Here is a 7,295-nt window from a genome sequence, read left to right on the forward strand (position 1 = left end):
TTCAATGGACGCCTAAGTGCTTGGAGAAGAAAGGGTTTCGTGTGTTTTTATGAAAAATCCCGTGCTACTGTTCTGTTTTTAACTTAAAAATTCGTTGGGCAAAATTGCCCTACGCGATCGCGGAAATAGGGATGCGATCGCGAAGGGTACCACTGACTGGTCATCGCGATCGCGTGGAGGGTTACGCAATCGCGTAGAAGAACTACTGGGGGTCCAAGGATTTGGCTTACGCGATCGCGTGGTTCAAGACGCGATCGCGAAGGAAGACGACTCAGTGCTATGCGATCGCGTGGGGAAGAGCGCGATCGCGAAGAAGGAAATCCCTGTCTAAAAATTGCAGAAAATTTGATATCATCCTAAGTCCAAAACCACCCCGAACACCTCCGAAAACACTCCCGAGCCCTCGGGGCTCCTAACCAGTCACACACCCTAACTCAATAACATCTTACGAACTTACTCGAGTGATCAAATCGCCAAAATAACCTCAAAATCATTGGATCAAGCCTCAAAATCATCATTTTCCTTTCAAACTTCATAAACTTCAAACTTTAGATATTTAGGTCCGAAACACGTCAAACGACGTCCGATTTCGACCAAACTTTACAGAAAGCGCTTAACACATATTTAAGACTTGTACCGGGCGTCGGAACCAAAATACGAGCCCGATATCACAGTCTTTTAATAAATTTTCATTTCCATTTTCCTTAATAATTTCAGAAAAACAATTTCACAGAAAAATTCATTTCTCGGGCTCTAGACCTTGGAATTCGACTCCGAGCACATGCCCGAGTCCCATATTTTTCTACGGACCTTCCGGGACCGTCCAATCTCGGGTCCGGGTCCGTTTACCAAAAATGTTGACCGAAGTCAACCTTAAACATATTAATATCAAAATTCTTCAAATTTTTCACAGAATTCATATATTTCAACATAAAAGCTTTTCCGGCTACGCGCCCGGACTGCGCACGCAAATCGAGGCATGTAAAAAATGAGGTTTTCAAGGCCTCGGAAGCACAGAATGAATGAGGAAACAGGTGATGACCCTTTGGGTCGTCACACAGCGTTTATCAAGTCAATGAAAAATAGCCACTATTTTGCTGCAACAGGGACCGGTCCAGTATAATATACGGGAGTTCTGGTGCATTAGTGTACGAACTCCAGCATATTATGCTGGACCGATATACTTTGCTAACTCTTGTAAAATTTGCGGGAGACTGGAGCACCAGTGCTCCAAACTCCAGTATATTATACTGGACAATTATACTTGCTGGAACTCCCGTAAAATTGCGGGAGTTCCAGCATAATTATGCTTGAACTCCCGTAAAATTTGCGGGAGTTCCAGCATAGTTATCCTGGAACTCCCGTAAAATTTATGGGAGTTCAAGCATACTTATGCTGGAACTCCTGTAAAATTTGCGGGCGTATTTTTCCGGATTTTGAACAGTGTTTTCGCTCAGATTTAAAGTGGCTAAATTTCGATGACTTTTGAAACTTGGCTATTTTTCAATGACCAGTAGTAAATCTGGCTATTTTTGAATTTCTCCCTAGTTACTCTCCTTTATTTACCGCGAAAAATTCAAAAATGGCCAGTTTTTCGCCTGGTCAATCAAATGTAGCCACATAATCACCGGTCAACGATATTTAGCCACTAATTTAGTGCGGTAACATTTTGTTGACTAAAATACCCCTGCTTTTTGTATTAATTTACGCGACTTCACCTTAAATTCTTCTTTTAGCAAAACTTAACAAAATCTTCCGGCATTAATTTTCAAATCGAGTTATTAGGAAAATTTTCGCCGTCAATCTGTAAATCGAAATATTAGCAAAATCTTTCGGCGTTAATCGAGGTATTCGCAAAATCTTCCGGCGTTAATTTGCAAATCGAAGTGTTAGCAAAATCGTTCTGCGTCAATCTGCAAATCGAAGTTTTAGCAAAATTTCCGTCGTCAATCTGCAAATCGAAGTAAGTTCTATCTAAAATTTGTCTGATTATTTAAATTTCTTCTACGATCAAGAATTCAAACTATAAAATTCAAAGTATCAGTAAAAAAATTTAATTTTTCGAATTTTTGATTTGTTTTTAATGCTTTAATCTGTGTTATTGTCTAATTTTCTCAATGTAGAACATAGCGCCAGTATAATTTGTTGGACGTTTCTAAATTAATATCTAAAGCGAAGATTTTTCCAGCTTATTATACTGGAAATCTCATAAAAAAAGCATTATAATTCACTTGAAGTATGTTTCGTTAATGTAGATATTATGTTATAATATAATTGAGTTTTGTTTGAATCCAGTATATTTTACGGGACATCACGTGTGTGTAAGCTTTTCCTCCAATATGTTATACTGGATAAGTTCTAACACTAGAATATAATTGAGTTTTGTTTGAATCCAGAATATTTTACGGGACGTCACCTGTGTGTAAGCTTATTCTCCAGTATGTTAAACTGAATAAGTTCTAAGACAAGAATATAATTGAGTTTTGTTTTAATCCAGTATATTTTACGGGACATCTCATGTGTGTAAGCTTATTCTCCAGTATGTTATACTGGATAATTTCTAAGACTAGAATATAATTGAGTTTTGATAGAATCCAATATATTTTACGAGACATCACCTGTGCATAAGCTTATTCTCCAATAAGTTATACTGGATACGTTATAAGACTAGAATATAATTGAATTTTGTTTGAATCCAGAATATTTTACGGGACGTCACCTGTGTGTAATATTTTTTATGTTATACTGGATAAGTTCTAAGACTAGAATATAATTGAGTTTTGTTTGAATCCAGTATATTTTACGGGACATTACCTGTGTGACGACCCGACCCGTCGTCTCATGTGTTACTGCTCCGTTTTCCCCGTTTATTGCTTCTTCATGTTTCGTTATCGGTATGTGGTGTGTGAGAGTTGATTTGGATTGGTTTTGATAAGAAATGAGACACTTAGTCTCTTTAAGGAAGGCTTGTTTTGGAAAAGTCAACCGGACGTTGACTTACGAGTTAGAAGGTTCGGATGTGATTTCCGGTGATTCGGTTAGCTTCGGGAAGTGATTTGTGACATAGGAGTGTGATCGGAATTGATTTTGGAGGTCCGGTGTAGAATTAGGCTTGAATTGGCGGAGTTAGTATTTTGGCGAATTCCGGTTGATAGGCGAGATTTTGATCCGAGAGTCGGAATGGAATTCCGAGAGTTGCAGTAGCTTCGTTAGGTGATTTTGGATATGTTTGCAAATTTTCAGGTCATTCGGACGTCATTGGTTGGGTTTTTGATCGAAAGCGCATTCCGGAAGTTTTTGAAGAACTTAGGCTTGAATTCGATGTGAATTGATGATTTTAGTGTTGTTTTGTGTGTTGTGATGATTGGAACAAGTTCGCATGATGATTTGGGTTATGTTGGTGCCTTTGGTCGAGGTCCCGGGGGCCTCGGGATGATTTCAGATGGCTAACGGGGAGTTTTTGGAATTTCATACAGCTGAAGGCATGCTGTTTCTGGTATTCTCGCTTCTGCGGGTCTTGGACCGCAGAAGCGGAGCCGCTTAAGCGGAGTTGTGATCTCAGAAGCGGCGAGGAGATGGAAGGCAGGATCCGCATAAGCGAAAGAACGGACCGCAGAAGCGGTACCGTTGGTGCGAAAGTAGAACCGCAGAAGCGGGTTTTTGGAAGTTTAATGAAGACCGCAAAAGCGGAAATTTGGCCGCAGAAGCGGTCCCGCATAAGCGAAGGCGGGACCGCAGAAGCGAAAACTGGACTGTTCAGAAGGGTTTTTATTTAATATTTCATCCGCGAGCTTGGGATAATTTCCACCATTGTTGGGCGACCTTGGGAGCTTTTGGCGAGAATTTAAGGGAAATAAGTCCCCTGACTTAAATACATGCGGTTATGATAGATGTAACATGGAAATTGGTTGAAATTCATTAAAAAGGGGTAAAACTAGGGCTTGAGTTTTTGATATTCCAAATTGGGATTTGATAGGTCATTTGAGCTCGGATTTGGGAGTTCTTGGTATGTATGGACTCGTGGCGAGACGAGGAATCCGGTAATGTGAGTTTTGTAATTTTTCGAGAAGCGGGCCCGGGGCTCGGGTTTTGCTAGTTTCGAGATTTCTGTTATTTCTTGGTTGTTTTCGATTGGATATTGTTCCCTGGGCATATTGTAATGTATTCGCTCTGATTTTGGTTACATTCGACGCGCGTGGAGGCCGATTCGAGGGGCAAAGGCGTCGCGGGCTAGAGATTTCGCCGGTTCGAGGTGAGTAATGATTGTAAATGATACCCTGAGGGTTTGAAACCCCGGATTTGCACCCATAATGCTATTGAGGTGACTTGCACGCCAGGTAACAATGGCTGACCGGTCAGGTAACAATGACTGACTAGTAACGAAATTTGTGCCCGAGGGGCGAACTTTTATGTGTTCATCTTGCATACTTATTTGTATTATTACCTGCTATGCTGTGATATTTGTGCCCGAGGGGTGGATTTTCTGTGTTAATCAGCATTAACTATTTTGAACAGTTTCGTAATTATTGAAAGGACCATTTTCGAAAGAGATTTGAACTGAGTCGAAACATTTCTAAAGAATACTCTGATTTCACTGTTTTCTCGGAAATTGTACCCGGCTTCTGTACAGCCCGTTGGTTGCTTTACGTGATTTCTTGCTGCTCAATTATTATTTACTTCTATTACTCACTGAGTTGGAAGTACTCACTTTACTCCCTGCACCTCGCGTGCAGTTGCAGGTATCGTTTACCCGGTAGCGGGTTATTAGCGGATTGAAGGTATTATTATTGTAGCTGAGCAAGGTGACCGCCAGCGTTCGCGGCACCGGATGTTGTCTTTTGTTTTCCAGAAACTTTACTTGTATATATTTATTGGCCTGTAGTTGTGTTAAGGTTTTCTTTAGATGCTCGTGACTTGTGACACCCCGGTCGGGTTGTGTTGGGGTTGTACATACTGGTTATCATTGTCGTTAAGCTATATTCACCTATTCGTTTATGTTTAATAAATATTAAAGAGACGATTTGGGTTAGTTGGCTGGCCTTGTCTTCACGAGAGGCGCCATCACGATCGGGTTTGGAAATTGGGTCGTGACAACCTGTGTGTTAGCTTATTCTCCAGTATGTTATACTGGGTAAGTTCTGCATAAACTAGAATATAATTGAGTTTTATATCAATCCAGTATATTTTACAGAAAATCACCTGTGTTTAAAATTTTCTCCAGTATGTTATACTGGATGAGTTCTATTTAGAGTAGAATATAGTTGAGTTCTATTTAGACTAGAATATAATTTACTGGACGTTTCCAGCTTATTATATTGGAAATCTCATAAAAAATGCATTGTAATTCACTTGAAGTATGTTTCGTTAATGTAGATATTATGTTATAATATAGTTGAGTTTTATTTCAATCCAGAATAATTTAAAGTACGTCACCTGTGTGTAATGTTTTTCTCCAGTATGTTATACTGGACGAATTCTGTTTTCAGACTAGATTATAATTGAGTTTTGTTTTAATCCTGTATATTTTACGGGACATCGCCTGTGTCTAAGCTTTTTCTCCAGTATGTTATACTGGATAAGTTCTAAGACTAGAATATAATTGAGTTTTGTTTTAATCCAGTATATTTTACGGGACATCACCTGTATGAAAGCTTATTCTCCAGTATATTATACTGGATGAATATTATATTTTTAAACTGTATAATTTCTAGATATCTAATTATTGGGTTCATTAAATACAGGATGCATACAAATTTCTTGATTATTGCGTTCGATGGCAAATGGACAGCAGATTACAAGTACTTGGATCATAAAACGAAGCTCCTCCTGATAAATGATGGGACTTCATTTGAAGAATTCCTTAGAAATTTTTTTGAAGTTATAGAGCTTGACAACAAAAAGTTTCAAGCAAATGTATGCCTTAATACCAACCTAGGTACTTCTAAGGGAATAGAAGTGACAAAAGATGAAGATCTTATTATGTGTATGATTCTTTTAAAAAATGATCCATACTATAAAGATTCGAAATTTGTTGTTGAAATATCAGAAAAACCAGATCAACAACTAGAAGGTAATGCAATAATGGAAATTGATAATCAACAGTTATTGCACAGAAACACATATGGTCCGGAAGAGCAAGTGTTGCTGATATCTCAAGTTGAAGAAGAGCAGGAGAATTCAATTTATGATATTACAATGGAAAAAGAAATTGTAATTCCTGTGGAAGATCAGCACATTGAATCACTACAAAGTATTGAAGGAAGAAAAAGGAAAGGAAAAGGAAAGGCAAAAGAATCTCCATCAATAATATTAAAGGAAAATGCATCACTGGATGATGTAAAACTTGGTTCTGTTTTTCAAGATAAAAATGCCATGATTAGATGTTTTTGCTTAGCAGCTATAAAGGAGCATTTTGAGTTCTATGTTAACAGGTCAAGTAACACGAGATACTTGTGACGACCCGACCCGTCGTCTCATGAGTTACTACCCTGTTCTTCCCATTTTCTGCTTTCTTATGTTTCATTATCGGTATTGGGTGCGTTAGAATTGATTTGGAATGATTTTGATAAGAAATGAGACACTTAGTCTCTTTTAAGAAGGCTTAAGTTAGAAAAGTCAACCGGATGTTGACTTGTGAGTTAGAAGGCTCGAAATTGAATTCCGATGATTCGGTTAGCTCCGGGTGATGATTTAAGGCTTAAGAGCGCAATTGGGAGTAATTTTGGAGGTCCGGTGAAGAAGTTAGCCTATTTTGGCGAAGATAGTATTTTGGCGATTTCCGGTTGATAGGTGAAATTTTGATCCGGGAGTCGGAATGGAATTCCGAGAGTTGCTGTAGCTTCATTATGTCATTTTGGACTTGTGTGCAAAATTTGAAGTCAATCGCACGTGATTTGATAGGTTTCGGCATCGGAAATAGAAGTTGGAAGTTCTAAAGTTCATAAAGCTTGGATTGGAGGTTGATTCATGACTTTAGCGTTGTTTGATGTGATTTGAGGCCTCGAGCAAGTCCGTAATATATTATGGGACTTGTTAGTATACTTTGTTGGGATCCCATGAGGCTCGGATAAATTTTGGAAGAGTTTTTGAAAGATTTTTGCCGTTTTGAGCATAAATGTAATGATCTAAAGGTTCATTTTTAGTTCTAGAGATCCAAATTTGATTCCGAGACTTCCGAAATTTTGATAATGAATTATAGGACTGATCTGGAAATTTTGGTCTAATTTCATCAAGTCGCAATTGGGTTTTTGACGCGAAGCATGAGTAATTGTTTAACGAGCTAAATGGATATCGTA

Source organism: Nicotiana attenuata, chromosome 2 (genome assembly GCF_001879085.1).
Source record: "Nicotiana attenuata strain UT chromosome 2, NIATTr2, whole genome shotgun sequence".
NCBI lineage: Eukaryota > Viridiplantae > Streptophyta > Magnoliopsida > Solanales > Solanaceae > Nicotiana > Nicotiana attenuata.